The sequence below is a fragment of the Eumetopias jubatus genome, unplaced genomic scaffold (genome assembly GCF_037043125.1).
Source record: "Eumetopias jubatus isolate StellerSeaLion01/CBP00866 unplaced genomic scaffold, mEumJub1_p1.0 scaffold_8, whole genome shotgun sequence".
In the NCBI taxonomy this organism is placed as follows: Eukaryota; Metazoa; Chordata; class Mammalia; order Carnivora; family Otariidae; genus Eumetopias; species Eumetopias jubatus.
In genome coordinates, this window is record NW_028274814.1 from 62,473,916 (window position 1) to 62,490,524 (window position 16,609).

Below are 16,609 nucleotides of genomic sequence, written 5' to 3' on the forward strand. Positions count from 1 at the left end.
TTGGACTTCATCAAGATAAAAAGCTTTTGCACAGCAAAGGAAACAGTCAACAAAACCAAAAGACAACTGATAGAATGGGAGAAGATATTTGCAAATGACATATTAGATAAAGGGCTAGTATCCAAAATCTATAAAGAACTTATCGAACTCAACACCCAAAGAATAAATAATCCAATCAAGAAATGGGCAGAAGACATGAACAGACATTTTTCCAAAGAAGACATCCAAATGGCCAACAGACACATGAAAAAGTGCTCAACATTGCTCGGCATCAGGGAAATCCAAATCAAAACCTCAGTGAGATACCACCTCACACCAGTCAGAATGGCTACAATTAACAAGTCAGGAAAGGAGAGATGTTAGCGGGGATGTGGAGAAAGGGGAACCCTCCTACAATGTTGGTGGGGTTGCAAGCTGGTGCAACCACTCTGGAAAACAGTATGGAGGTTCCTTAAAAAGTTGAAAATAGAGCTACCATATGATCCAGCAGTTACACTACTGGGTATTTACCCCAAAGATACAAACGTAGGGATCCGAATGGATACATGCACCCTGATGTTTATAGCAGCAATGTCCACAATAGCCAAACTGTGGAAAGAGCCAAGATGTCCATCGACAGATGAATGGATAAAGAAGATGTGGTATATATATATATACACACAATGGAAATGACATATTAGTGTGTGTATATATATATATGTATACACACACACACACACACACACACACACACACACACACACACAATGGAATATTATGCAGCCATGGAAAGGAATGAGATCTTGCCATTTGCAACGACGTGGATGGAACTGGAGGGTGTTATGGTGAGAGAAATAAGTTAATCAGAGAAAGACATGTATCATATGACCTCACTGATGTGAGGAATTCTTAATCTCAGGAAACAAACTGAGGATTGCTGGAGTTGGGGGGGTGGGAGGGATGGGGTGGCTGGGTGATAGACATTGGAGAGGGTATGTGCTATGGTGAGCGCTGTGAATTGTGCAAGACTGTTGAATCACAGATCTGTACCTCTGAAACAAATAATGCAATATATGTTAAGAAAAAAAAAGAAGATAGCAGGAGGGAAAGAATGAAGGGGGGGAAATCGGAGGGGGAGACGAACATGAGAGACAATGGACTCTGAAAAACAAACTGAGGGTTCTAGAGGGGAGGGGGGGTGGAAGGATGGGTTAGCCTGGCGATGGGTATTAAAGAGGGCATGTTCTGCATGGAGCACTGGGTGTTATACGCAAACAATGAATCATGGAACACTACATCAAAAACTAATGATGTAATGTATGATGATTAACATAACAATAAAAATTTTAAAAAAAGAAAAGGGACATTTTTCAATGAAGGATTTTTAAGTGTGTATTTTGCTATGAGAGAAACAGAATGATAAATTGCCAAGATAATAGCCCAGAATAATTTTTTAATTCAGCTTGTAAGAATACAGAAACTCCAAAGATCATATCTGAAACTTACAACTTTTCATGATTGTGATGAAACATTTGACAAAAGTGCTCAAGCAATAAACTAGACTGCTTTTGAGAGACAGCTGAAGCTAAAGAATATCACAAATATTAAAATTAAAATTCTATCACATTTTCAAATTTTTTCATTTTGTGTTTTCAGAACTAATCAGATCTATATATAATGTTTCAATTTTATGCTCAAACATCTACCAATGTACTTCTCGGTGCCACCAGAGTCTTTATGCCAATCAACTGCTTTCTTTCAGCATTAGTCTAAGTTACAAATAAGAAAAAAGCAAAATCCCTTTTCTATGTCTCTTTGTTGGTTTAGTCTGACTTAAATAATAATGCTTAGAAATAACTCCCTAAATCTCTGTTTCTGGATACCAGCAATCTGCTCAGTGCATTTGATTGCCCTCAGCAAAGTGAGCACAGGAGAGGCTCACAGAAAACATTTGCACATGTCTTATCTATGAGTAGATTAAAGACTGAGGTGGTGTTATGGACTGAATTGCATCACCCAAAAATTCATATGTTGAAGTCTTAAACCCCATTATCACAGAATAGAACCATATTTGGAGACAGACTTCCAAGAGATAATTAAATTGAAACAAGGGCATTAGGGTGGGCTCTAGTCTATATGGCTGATATTCTTATAAGAAGAGGACACAGACAAATGTACAGAGGGAAGACCACATGAAGACTCAGGGAAAAGATGACCATCTATAAGCAAGGAGAGAGGCCAGAACACATTCTTCCCTTATAAGGAACCAATTGTACTGACATCTTAATCTTGGACATCTAGCTTCCAGAGCTCCAAAACAATTAATTTCTATTGTTTACCAGTTTGTGGTGCATTATGATGGCAGCACCAGAAAACGAAAACAGGTGATATCATTTTGTTCCTTCGTATCTTACCACAGAGTATGACACAACACTCAGTAGGTATTGGTTATTGACTGAAACCGTGCAAGTGAGGCCAGGCTTGTCTCCAAATAATTCTCTCTCTGGTGCTAATCCCTGACATGGCGGAACACTGTTCAACAAGTCCATCCTCTATTTTTTTTTTTTAAAGATTTTATTTATTTATTTGACACAGAGAGACACAGCAAGAGAGGGAACACAAGCAGGGGGAGTGGGAGAGGGAAGCAAGCTTCCTGCCGAGCAGGGAGCCCAATGCGAGGCTCGATCCCAGGACCCTGGGATCATGACCTGAGCCGAAGGCAGATGCTTAACGACTGAGCCACCCAGGCGCCCTGACAAGTCCATCCTCTTAACTGCAAGGAATCACTAGCTGTCCCAGCAGCTGTCTCCCTGAAATGGGCCCTTCATCTACTTCTCAACTTCTGGCCCAACCCTGGAACAGCTCCCAATTTTTGTGAGATTCTCTTTTCTCCCTAAAATAGAGGCACAGCAGAAACACTCAGTATGTTCTTTCCAGAAAGTATCCCTGGCAAGGATCAGCAAGATGGTATGCAAACATGTGAATCTCATTTTACTCTCAGAAAATGGCAGATGTAGAAGAGAGCTGACACTTGTCAATAGACATCAGAGGAAACTTTGCTTGAAGTCAACTGTGAGATACATTCCCAATCCTTGACACGGCCTCTAGAGATACCAAAATATGAAAATCTCTTCTCCTCTAAATATAATGTTACATGATTCTAGATAGAGCCGAAGACATAACAATTTCATCATATGTTGATAAGTTACTATATTTTCCAATTTATTAACTCTCCTTCAGTAAGAGAGTATCCTGGTTTAAGAAAAAAGGAAAACAAAAAAAACCCTAAACCTCTTATGAAAACCTAAGAGCATTCCTCTTGAGATCTTATAATGTATTTTTAAAAACATAGATTAAATTCACTGTTGAACAGGTAGTTTACGAAGGAGAAAAGATCCTCCGGCATTGTGTTCAAATAAACTTCCCTCTCAATTTATCACCAGCTGTGTTTGGCGTCGATGGCTTCACGCACATGACTACTAGCAGGCCTCGCAGACAAATATCTATGGGAAAGGCTTTTCATTCTTAAGTTGTTTTATTAATTGAGAAATAATTGAAACCATTTAAAATGTGCTGAAATACTGAGCCTTAGAGATAACAGCAAAATAAATCAGGAACTACTATGCATAATAAGAACGAGCCCCAAAAGCTGCATGTAGCAATTATAGTGCTTCGTATGTGCTACTTAGAGCACAGTAGAGGCCAGTAAAACTTTATCAATAGTCGTTAAATAACACCCTTTGGTGGAAGGTGGGCTTATCGTATCTTCCATCACAGACTTTGAAATTATCTTCTCATGCAAAGGTATGATTAGAAATTAACATGGATTGGCTGCCATTAGTAAACACCTTAAATAGGCAATGCATCATCCAGTTCAAAATCCTGACCCAGCTTGGGGAGCCTGGGTGGTTCAGTCGGTTAAGCATCCAACTCTTGATTTTGGCTCAGGTCATGATCTCAGAGTCCTGGGATGGAGCCCCAAGTTGGACTCCCTGCTCAGCAGAGAGTCTGCTGGTCTCCCTCTCCCTTTGCCCCTCCCCCTGCTTGTGCTCTCAATCTCTCTCTCTCTCTCTCTCTCTCTCTCTCTCTTTCTCTCCCCCTCCTAAATAAATAAATCTTAAAAAAAAAAAAAAAATCCTGATCCAGCTCTAAAGCTCCTAATTTCAGGCTGAGAAGGAACAGTTAACTACCTTGGGACTAAATCAATCAAGTACTCGGGGAAGTTAAGTTTAAATGTCTTCCTGAGGTACTTCTAAGAGCTGAAGTCAAAGACTGTTTGCAAAATTAATGCAGAAGCAGTATTCCAACAGTAATAAATCTAGTTAAGTAAGGGAAAGGCAAGGAGAATTCAAATGTAAAGAAAAAAAAGCGAGAAAACACAAGTTTTTGAATTAGAAATTCTAGCCTCCAATTTTAAAATAGGCACTTTTCATAAGAAAAGCCTTGTTTATTATATTGTGACACAATTATTTAAAGATGGTGCATATAAAGAAGAAAAGAATCCAAAAAGAACAACTTAGATGTCAGTCAAGATTTCAAGGATTAATATTTATGAAAACAATTGGCAAACAATAGTCCATGATCCAAGAACAAAAAATGTTGTAGCAGATGTCTTGTCAAAAGGCTGCAGACGATGAGAAGTAGCATACTCTCGTCCATATGTTTTCTCAGCCTTGAGAAAAGATATCCTCAGTCATTTCAATTTTGGAGAACACAGAGTGCCTGTGTATATAGTGAAGTAGAAGCTTTTTTTGTAAGGGAACTTGGAGCCAAGATTTCTGGTTCCAGTTGGAAAGAGGTGGCATACACAGTTGAGGTTGACTATGAACAGAAAATGAGCCAAATAACTCAGATCATCTAAATAACTCAGTCTGTCAGGAAGAAATTGCAGAAGAAATCAGTATGGTCATTGGTAGTGTCTTGGCCTGCCTGGTATCATTTCCCTTACCATTTGGCAACAATATTTGGATTCTCTTATGAGAAACCATCCCTCCCCTCATCCACACTGTTTCGTTGGGACTCTCTGTTAGTGCCCTGTCTTAAACAGCTGCTCAATCATTGGGCTTGTGACCATGAAATCTGGGGTTAATAAGCAGAGGAAAGGAGCAAACTGAGCAACTGGGAACTCACAGGGTTCAGTGCATCTGTTTAAGTAAAAGGACAGTCATAATAGATTTAGCTGAAAGAGCAAGCTGAATGGGAAAAAGTAAAGGTCAGCCAGGGAGATGCCTGAATCGGCTCTTGTGGGAAAAAAGCAGTTCCTGGTGATGAGCGCTTCCAAGGTGTTACAGAAGAAGTGGGTGAAGGACCTGGAGACAAAAAGGTCAGTACAGATACAGAGGGCTAGGGCCTGGGCACCCAGCATGTTGGATACAGAGCCCATGAGGACCAGAGTCACCTCTGACGATAATAGGTGTAGGGGCCAAGACACAGAATGTGAGCCAGGTTCCACAGTCTTAGATGAAGAAGAGGGAAGGACAGGGATGTTGGCAGATGCCAGGGTGATACAGTCAAGGAGCCTTAATCTCGGGGTGCCGGGGTGACTCAGTCGGTTAAGCATCTGCCTTCGGCTCAGGTCATGATCTCAGGGTCCTGGGATCGAGTCCCCCATCGGGCTTCCCTGCTCAACAGGGAGTCTGCTTCTGCCACTCTCCCCTTCGTGCTCTCTCTCTTTCAAATAAATAAATAAAATCTTAAAAAAAAAAAAAAAGAGGCTTAACCTCAAAGGAGCTTTAGAATTTAAAAGAGAGCAGGGGGAATCAGGCTACAAAATAACAATGAGACACAACAGGAGCACAAAACCTCTTTACATGAGGGAGAAAAAAATTCCACTTGACAGAGCTGCTGAGAAAGCCAGGAGGCCTGAAGGGAGAGTGAATCTTCATTTAAAGCAAGAAGGAACCCTTAGAGAAGAAGCTAAGGACACAGGAGGGTTTGTTGAGTGGGGCAGAGCAGGACAGGAAGAGCCTGGGAGGCTGAGGAGGAGAGAAATGGCAGGGTCAGGGCAAGGAGACATGGAACGCCATGGCTACATGGGGGCCAGAGCTGGAGGGATCTTGTGCTTACACTCTGTGCACTGCATAGGAAAAACATGGTAGACTTGGGCGCCTGGGTGGCTCAGTTGGTTAAGCGACTGCCTTCGGCTCAGGTCATGATCCTGGAGTCCTGGGATCAAGTCCCACATCGGGCTCCCTGCTCAGCAAGGAGTCTGCTTCTCCCTCTGACCCTCTTCTCTCTCGTGCTATCTCTCATTCTCTCTCTCTCAAATAAATAAATAAAATCTTAAAAAAAAAACATGGTAGACTTGATATCAACAGCTCCTCTCAAGGGAGTGAGCAATGGGCCTAGTAGCCAGAGGTCTTGTCCAACTCTACCAAGGGAATGAGGGACTCTTAGTCTGCTTACAGGGCAGCCTATTCGGTGAATGAGTAGATGAATAAGCTACCACACACACCATGGTGCTGGTGGGTAAGTGGTGAGAAGCCTAAAGCAAGCATGCTTCTCCAAGGTATGCCACATTGGAGATTATTGCTGGTTACTGCTTACCTTTTGGCCAGCACCTCTCGGATTACCACACTCTGGTATTTTGAGAGAAAGTGAAATCAACACAGTACTTGGGATGGAATTTAAGTACATGTCTGTGAGTCACTATCTTCAACATTATGCCATCTATCTGATATTAATAAGCATTTGATCTGATTATTATTGTCCACATGCCCTCATTTAGATCTTGTGCCACCAACTCATTATACCAAGCTGCTATGTTGTGTTTATTAACACATCATATTGGTTTTCCCTCTTGCATCACAGTAGAAGCAGTATGGTCTATAATTTGAGTTTTAATTAAAAATTCAGCCAAAGGTTAGGAGCAACTAAGTAAAGATAAACCTCACAGTCGCACTGAGTAATCTGCAAATACTCCAAATGTGTGTTGTTTCATTGTAACTAAGGTTTATCAAAAATGTTTGAGATTTTCAAGCACCAGATAGAATGTGCAAAAACCAAGCCTATTCTGAAAACCTCAGTGAACAGCAGACGTTCAAAATCATTACACACAAAAAGAAATGTCTTAAGGTTTTTTTGTGTTATTTTATTTTATTTTTTTTTTAAGATTTTATTTATTTATTTGAGAGAGAATGAGAGATAGAGAGCACAAGAGGGAAGAGGGTCAGAGGGAGAAGCAGACTCCCTGCTGAGCAGGGAGCCCGATGCGGGACTCGATCCCGGGACTCCAGGATCATGACCTGAGCCGAAGGCAGTCGCTTAACCAACTGAGCCACCCAGGCGCCCTTTTTGTGTTATTTTAAACAGGAAAATCATTTTCCTTTGAAAGCCATGGGTGACAGTCCTACAGCTTTGTAAATCGATCCCAGCAGATAATACAGTCTCATGTAGTGATAGTAACTATGGGCACTGGAGCTGACACCCTGAGTTTTCATCCTTTTTTCCCTTTTCCTGTGTGACCTTGGTCAAGTTCCTTAACCTTTCTGTGCTACAATGTTCTCAACATGTTGTTATGAAGGTTAAATGAAGTAACACTAGAAAGCATTTATGCAAGCGTCTGGCTTTTATAACATAGTAAACATCATAAAAGTGTTAGCTGTTACTATTTCTTAGTGCATGTACCTAAAAGTGGATAAAAATACATTTCCATGGGGGGGGGGGCTGGGTGGCTCAGTTAAGCATCTGACTCTTGGTTTCAGCTCACTCAGGTCATGATCTCAGGGTCTTGCGATCAAGCCCCGCATCGGGCTCCACACTCAGCGGGGAGTCTGCTTGAAGAGTCTCTCTCTGCCCCTCCCCCCACTCTCTCTCTCAAATAAATAAATCTTTTTTTAAAAAAAAGAATACATTTCTTTTTTTAATTTTTATTTTAAGATTTCTTGAACCTTCAGATTTGAACTCCTGTAAAAGAAGTAAAAGCCTCAAAGAGGTGGTTTAAAAAGGTAAAAGCAAATTTAAATTATCATTTATTTTCACCAACATTATTTAATTCTCTCCCATGTGGGAAAGCATCACATGCCGAGCAGACTCAGAAAATTCTGATTCACATCCCTGCTCTGTCAGTTACTAATAGTATGGTTCTTACTAGATCATTTTACCCTCTGGGCCTCGGTCTTCTAACTTATAAAATGGAGATTAAAAAATACTTTCTACCTCAGAGAGTACCGTGAGGATCCAAGAGCACACACAGAGTTGCTCTGCAAATAGCTTGCCTAGAGTTGCACAGTCAACAAAGTTAAGTAACAACAACATCAATAATAATAACGGAGGTTTAGTACCTCACATACCAGATTATATATCCCCTCTCTGAGGAACTGTTCAAAGAGAAGTTCAGGAATGAATGTACTGATAGAAAGGTAAAATGTATCAGGCCCAATTTGCTTCAGGAACTTTCTATGTACCTTTTCCTCCTTACAACAGGAACAACACAGACCAGCTCCAAAGGCCAACTTTCCTTGTGGCAGGAGATCCTGGTGCTACTGGAGATCACAGATGGAAGCTACAGCTAGTTACTCTAGCTGAGCTGACTAACTCAGTGTCCCAGTTTGGATGACCGGGCCTCAGCCTCTCTCCAGAGCCCCAGTTGCTCCATCATTCACCTGGTTTTTACAGTGGGCTTTTCCTCCTTCTTCTGCAGCCTGAGTCACTCACTAGTTCTTCCCAGGTCCCTTTAAGCCCTTCCTGAAAGAGAAGCCCAGTGGCTGGAACCTTCCTTCCATTTGCTTGTTCAGATCTGGTCATCCTTCCTTTGCTCCAGCCTCCTTTGGCTGAGCTCCCACCATTACTGTGCAGGGTCTGGGGACCCTCCACTCCTTCCCCTTTTGTTTTCCAAGTCAGACAGCAACAAACACTACACAGTCCATCCAACACCATACTTCCTACAAGATAATCTCCTCATCAGCCCTCTATGCCATAGCTCTGTCCACTGTTGGCCCAACACTGCATGCCAAGTATCAAGAAATCTGCCATTTCCTGGGCTGCAAAGAGATGTAAAGTGGAACTTGAAGTGATAATTCTAGAAGCTACTTCTTGGATACCACTACTGAAGGTCAATGTATTGTACTAGCAGATAGCCAGTAACATTTATTTCTACCATGTGTGAATAAGTCAGTCCACAAACACTTACTGAACAATGACTATGTGCAGGGAACAATGCTAGACAATGGGAATACCCCAGTGACTAGGATCACCAGTCTCTGCCCTCACTAGGTACAACACTTTATGGAGAATGGAGTGGGACTGAAGAGAAATGCAGAACTATACCTTCAAGGAATCTCAGCATTGAAAGGCCTTCTGGACATTTCTTCACCTTATGCATCAGACCAATTGAGGAGTTTCTAATTTATTTAAAATAACAACATAGAGCAAAGAAACTCTTCATAGGCATGATATTAAAATGTCTATGCTAATAAGACAGATACGATTTTATAAGTGCTGAAAGGGTTACAAACTAAAATAACATGAAGTTAAAAGAAAATAATCATGAAATGCTTCCTAACAGGAGTTTAACTTAGATTTAGGTGGAAGAAACTATCATAATTTCATAATGTATTAATCTTCATGCATTTTTCTTTTTGTTCTTTTTTCTCCCATCACAATACCATTTTTCATCCATAATCATTAACTACCAAATGTTTTACACTTACTAGCGGCAATGAGTGGTTGGCTAATTTTTGAGTACCGACGATGCTTTCATCACGATCTTTTTAGTCATTGATCTCTACAGAATCACAGCATATCCCAAAAACCGCTGAAGCAATGATGTTACCATGTCAGATTTTTAAATGGAAAAGTAAAGGCAAGGTGTAATTAAGAATTTTGTAAATTGTTGCAATAATGAGATTACAATGACTATAACCTGGTAAATTTAGCAATTTTATGGCTTAACAAGTGACCAGCCAGCTCAGCAATTGAAAGAAGTAAATTTCTAAAAATTTTTGCTTTTATGCCCACCTTAATGATCACAGTCTTTTTGCCTAGGTGAAAATATAAAATAAAGATTCCAAAGTTAAAGAGTATATAAATTATGTTTCTAAAACAGATCTTTTATTGTAAGGAGATATCACATATTTTCATATTTCTAAACATTTAGTTACCGAAATTTACACAACACATAATACAATTTACAGATGATTAAGACAGCACAACATATTTGCAACATCACTTATTGTACCTAGTTTAAAACAGCATTAGAACATTGCAAAAAAAAAACAAAACTGCACTCACCTCTAAAGTGTATTTAATAAGATAGCCTACAAAATGCAGCTGATGCTAAAAACTGAAATTTATTTTCACTTAGCAAAACAGTTATTACCAAATTCTTAGGCTGCTGGGCACTCTGTAGAGCGATTCTACTTAAATTTGTTTATTTGCCTGTTAGAAAGTGAAATGAGTATATATAGAAGGTGAATGATTCTGCACAGACTCTTAGGAGGCGAGGAGCTTGATACAATTTACAAATTTGCAACAATGTGATTACTGCCGAGACTGACAGGTCTGCATATTTGATGTAGGAGGTAAATTCCTTGGTATAATTCTGGCTTATTCTTTTTTTGCTGCTCCTCAAAATCAGAAATAAAAGTTAGTTACAATGATTTTTTTTCCCTGCCGAGGAAAAGAATAAATTCTTGTTAACTCAGCTGACAGTATATTTTAGAGTTAAAAAAAATGATGGAAGATATCTTAAAAATAACCAAAGGCATCATTTCTTAAAGACCTTTATTCCATATCACTCTAGATACTGACTTTTAAGTCAAGAAGCCACTATCTGCCATCACTGTTCAATGTGTAAATACCACCTACCCCACTTGGGCATTTGTAAAGATCACAGCTCTCAATTAGACGCTGTGCCGTTTGTTGAATGCCACATTTCCGCAAGGGGCTGCCTATGGTGGTCATCTTAAAAAGTATAGTTTAGAACTTTTAAATCTAATATGCAGGGTCCCAACAGCTCAGACTATGATCACAAGGTGGGATGTGGGGAGCTCTGATACTGATCCATAGGTCTATAACAATAAACCTGAAAAATCCCACAACTATTGCATCATACTGTTCCCAACCTTCCCAATTTCTTAACTTGGTCTAAAATCTCAAGGCTTTTCCTTAGTAACCCACTGAATAAATGGTTTATGCTTCCCAACACATGCGTATGCAAATTTCATTAAGAATAAAATCAAAGAGCTTCTCATTTTAGTTAGCTGAATAGCTGAGCAAATAAAAGGTCATGATTTCAAGTCATATATCCTGTTTGGCTCTAATATGCTCATTAAGAGTGTGAGTTCAAGAGCCAAAAATGTCTGGGCTGGGATACCAGCTCTCTTCCACCTGTCGGATGTGTGACCTTATATTCTATACCTGCTTCCTCACTAGTAAAAAGGAGGTAATAATGCCTCCTCGCACATGGGCTTGAAGATGAAAATAAGATAATACATAGATCAGGGACAGTATCTGATATATAGTAAGCTTCCGATAAATGCTAGCGGTTACCATTTTAGAAAAATCAGTGCATAAAACCACTCCATAGCTATTATAGAGGCAGTTTCTATTAATTCCAAGGATATATATATATATATATAGCATTGTAACCTAAACATTTTAAGAATATTGAATTTGACTGAAATATCTCTGTTGTCCTGTAGATCATATGTATGTCAGTGTAACTTATGAATAGATAGCAACATATTCTCAGGGGAAATTATGATTGGCATTCTAAACAGGTCAACTTCTTTGACTACAGCATAAGGAAAGTACCTTTAAATTACCAGTTCCACAAGCCATCTGCAAATATTTTCAGTACGAGTTATCTTTTCCAGTTCTAAAGTACAGAAGCTACAAATGTTACATATTTAGGATCAGAGCTTATAGACATCTATATTTATGATTTATATATGGTTCTCCCTTTTTATGAGAGGAATGATTTGTAATGCTCTATAAATCTTCTTGGACATGTATACTAAAGAGTATAAGACGAGAGGGAAAAAAAATCCTTAAAACCAAACCAATCCTCTGAACACAGTCCTTGTTCCCTGCTCCCGCTCATCAGACCACCTCTAACCAACCCCCAGAGCTTGCGCCTCCATTACCACCTCAGGTAAACCCTTACTCAGATCTGGACCTGAAATGTCTTTAAATACACAAAACGATGGTGTGGTGCTATGATCACTCCGCTCTGGTCAACAGTACACATATCCTTTCAGATATTTCCTTTTTGTGATAGGTCACAGAGACAAGAGGAGGACTAAATGGCTTTCAGGATTGAGAACTTTTGAAATCATACTGCCCTAAAGCCATTTTATTTATTTTTTTTTAAGATTTTATTTACTTACTTCAGAGAGAGAGAGAGCGAGCATGCATGAGCAGGGGGAAGGGGCAGAGGGAGAGGGAGAAGCATGCTCCCCACTGAGCAGGGAGCCCGATGCGGGGCTCGATCCCAGGACCCCGGGATCATGACCTGAGCCGAAGGCAGATGCTCAACCAACTGAGCCACCCAGGCGCCCCCCCAAAGCCATTTTAAAACATTCCTTCTTTTCCCTTTCCCTCCCCAAATTGTCAACATACATATCCTTACACAGCATTTTGTTTTAAACTCTGGTAATTTTTCCCTTTCAGGACTTTCTACATACACCTTTCATGTTTTATCCTTCAATAAAATTAAGTACTATAACTTACAGTATGACATATAGTACATATATGATGACTAGATGATTTACACACAGACACACATAACAGAAAATTAAATTCTCTTCTACTTATATTATTCTGTTGAGACTCTTCAAGATATTGCCCATCCACATTTTATCTCTCAAACTTTCGGCACAAACTAAGAAACATGAAACAAGAATATTAAGTAAAATTCATCTAGGAATTGCCATCAGAGTATTATAAATTGTAAATGTTTTTAAAAAAACAATTGACTAAATACCAGATAGAATGTAGTTACATGATGATTTTACTTAAGGCAAACAAAATCAGAAAGCTGGGATCTTAAAGTTGGAAATTGTTTCAACCATGAAGCAAATTTATGCTTCATTGCTCCATTTTTTTTTATTTTACCAGCTACACAACACATACACAACTTCTGATATGAGAGACCAAAGGAAGATAAATGTAAATGGCAATTTTTTAAGGTTTTAAATTTAAATAGGTGGAGTCTGAAACGTATCCCCACGCTTTTTAAAAAGTTCACGATACACCACTTTGCTTTTACAGAAGACCCACACGAGTACCTGTTTTCGCTCACTGAAAGAAATCTGAAGATTTTCACTTTTATAAAAAAAAAAGGCAAAAAGCGAAAATGGTGTTCAGCATTTGTTTTGCCGCAGAGCCATGATGGAGGCAGCGAGCACCCCAAACAGCGAGTGGCACCCCCAAGCTCCTTCCCCTGGAACCACACTCAGCATCTCAGCATCAAGCCCCCAGAGTTTTGAACTGGGTCTGTGAGCACCCATGCTTTATTTTGATTTAGTCTGTGCATTTGTTAGCAAGAGATGTCCCAAGGTATCAGAAAAGCCTAAGACAGGTTATATCTTAAGTCTAGGAATGCATAAACACTTTCCATATAAATTAATGGTAATCACTTACTTGCTTTATACCATTTTGGCCTGTGGAAGGTTTTATAGGAACACTCCACTTTGGGATAGCAGGAGAAACATGTATTAGGATAGCTAGTGCGGAAAAACCCTGTTACCTGATGTGAATTCTCTGTTTTGATTTACTTCTGAGAGATCTTTTGGAAATGCTTCGAACACAACCAGTAGAAAACCAGTTGATGGTAGAAATCCAGTTATTAGACAACCAGATACTAGGTACCATTTGTGACTTAATGCCATTACAAGTGTCTCCACTTTTTTTGTTATATTCATTCACATTTAAACTGTCCTACATAGCAATTTTAATCAGCCACAAGTAAACTCTCCATCTACATACTACATGTCATCTTTGTCAGTAAAGGAATCGTTGTGATATACTGAACGATGGCATACACCAACTATGTCTATGCCCTAACTACCAGAACCAGTGAATATGTGACCTTGCAAGGCAAAAGGACTTTGCAGGGGTGATGAAGAATCTTGAGATGGGGAGAACAGACGGGATTATCAAGGTGGGTCCAATATAAGTGTAATTACAAGAGGGAGGCAGAAGGGTCAGAGTGAGAGATGTGATAATGGAGTGTGTGGGGGTGGGGGGTTGAAAGATGCTATCCTGCTGGCTTTGAAGATGGAGAACTAAGTCACAAGCCAAGGAATGAAGGAGGCCTCTAGAAACTAGAAAAGGCAAAGAAAGTCTCCCTTAGAGTCTCCAGATAGAATATACCCCTGTCAATACCTTGATTTTTTGGCTTTTGACCTCCAAAACTGTAAGATAAATTTTGGTAAATGGAAAACTAATATAATCATGAAAACACAGACACCTATAATCCTGCTACTGATAATCAGGGTTTTTTTCTGAGAGCACACAATGAGTTGTAGAATATCTTTGACTGGTTTCTGAATCTGTTACCCAGTGTCATTTCACCCAGACTGGTAAATCATTTCACTCTGCCTCCCCCAACCCCGCCCCCGACATGAATAATTGAGCTAAGTAAAGTCCTGGTCTGGCATTTACTGTGTGACCTCAGGCAAATCACATACTGTCTCTGGGTCTCCATGACATCCTTTATAAATGCTTGGACTAAATACTCAGAAATAGCCTGAAGCATCATAAAAGGGGGCACAGTGTATTTTGGTAATTCTATTGAGAAAGTAATCACCACTGGCTGAAACAAGTGATAAGTACTACCCATTAGAGCTCCTCCACAAAGATAACACTGGGGGTTTTGGAGGTTTGTTTGGATTTTAGCAATACATGATTCCAAATGTAGCAAGGTTTGGTGCAGGATTAGCCTGAGGCACATTGCAGGCACACAACAACACAGATTTTGGAGGCTAATGGATGAGGAAAGGTGGGGGCAAAAAGCACTGAGGACATTATGGAGGGTCTAGATCACCAAGGCAGTGCAGAGCCCCTGACAGTTTCTGAAAGACTCTTATGATCTGTGCAAACTATATTCCATGAGTCCACTAGCATGTGAATTATACCTCACAGTGGCCCCGGCAAGCTGTGTCATTCCTCTCCTTATCCCCATTGCCCAGGCACAATACCAGCATTTAATATTGTTCATAGTATCTGTTTTAAGTGACTGAGTGAATAACCCCAACTAGCCTTTCTCATCTTAAGTCTTCCCTTAGGGCTATGTTCTGCTGGTGCCATTCACCCTCATATCATATGAGAATGGTGCCTCGTGCACTTTGGAAAACATCAGCTCTGGCTTCTTTCAAGCTCTGTCTCAGAGAAGTGGACTACTTACTGGAGTTTTCTAGCAAGAGATAATGAGAGTCTGAACTAGTGATAGCAGTGGGAATGGAAAGGAGATTTATTCTAGGGTGGTTTGGGAGATACACTCTAATACTCTTGACTAGTCAAAGTAAAATCTTACTTTATTTCTTTCTTATTTTCTTTAGAGCAGTTCCATAATAATCTGTTACATAAAATCGGAACTCACATATCTCCTGTTAAGCACAAGTTACTATTACTGTAAACCTCACTCTTCTGTCAAAATTTATATTGACCCCATTTTTCTACTTTAGGATCTAGTACTTTAATCAAAATCAAACCATCGATAGCAGTATTTTAAAGAACCAGAGAAAGAAAACAATAAAGTCTGAAATTGACTATTTTTTACAAGCATACCAAATACTCAGACTTATAAGCATTTTTCTTGAGTCCTAGAAACATTGTGTCATAGAAACATTTGCGAAAATTGCACTGACCACCTTTATTTCTGTAATTTGCTTCCCAAACATAGTTTAAATGATGAAGAGAACTAATGCAAAGCAAAAGTCATTTTTATTATAAAGCAACCATCTGAGTCAAATGGAGTAGTTTGAAGTTATACCCCTTCTATTAATATCCAAGATTCCATTGTATTTCTTTTCTACAAGATTAAATTAAAAAAAAAAACCCTAACACTATGATCTTTTTGGAATTAGATAGCATATACATAAATAAATAAACAAAATTCTTCCTATTTTAAACATATCAGATGATTAGTACTTACAGAATCAGACCAAAAAGTTATTAAGGAACATGGTACAAATTTTGTTTGATATCTAACATATAAGTATAGGTAGCTAGCTAAAAAAAACAAAAAACAAAAAACAAAAACCCACCTCACTAGATTTATATTTTATATTTAAGTGTATCACCTTGGGTATTAGACATGCTGCTAGCAATATCTTAATGAGCACCTGAGCTGTCATTTTTAATAACAGAATGACAATTATTACCTATAAGTTATATTCCCTGAAAATCATTTGTTCAATACTTAAATTAATATAGGTAAGAATAGAAACTTACCATTCCACTTACAAAAAATATTATTTTATAATACACGGCATAATATTATAGAAAACAAAAGGGACATATATTTACAATAAAAGATCAACATATGCCCAAACGCATAGACCATTTTAATATGCAGCAGAACTTTATACAGAATTTTAATAATGAATCTCAGTTGTTCATTGTAAAAAAAAAATCATTTGGTCTATATGAGAAAAATACACATATTGAAGATAAAATATAATAA

The 16,609-nt window shown here is 39.0% G+C and overlaps 1 protein-coding gene across 1 annotated transcript in view; it reads right to left on the minus strand.

The window, feature by feature from the left end:
* The window catches only part of ITPR2 (inositol 1,4,5-trisphosphate receptor type 2), a 499,992-nt gene that overhangs the window by 207,503 nt on the left and 275,880 nt on the right, over positions 1-16,609 (minus strand). The window lies entirely within an intron of this gene.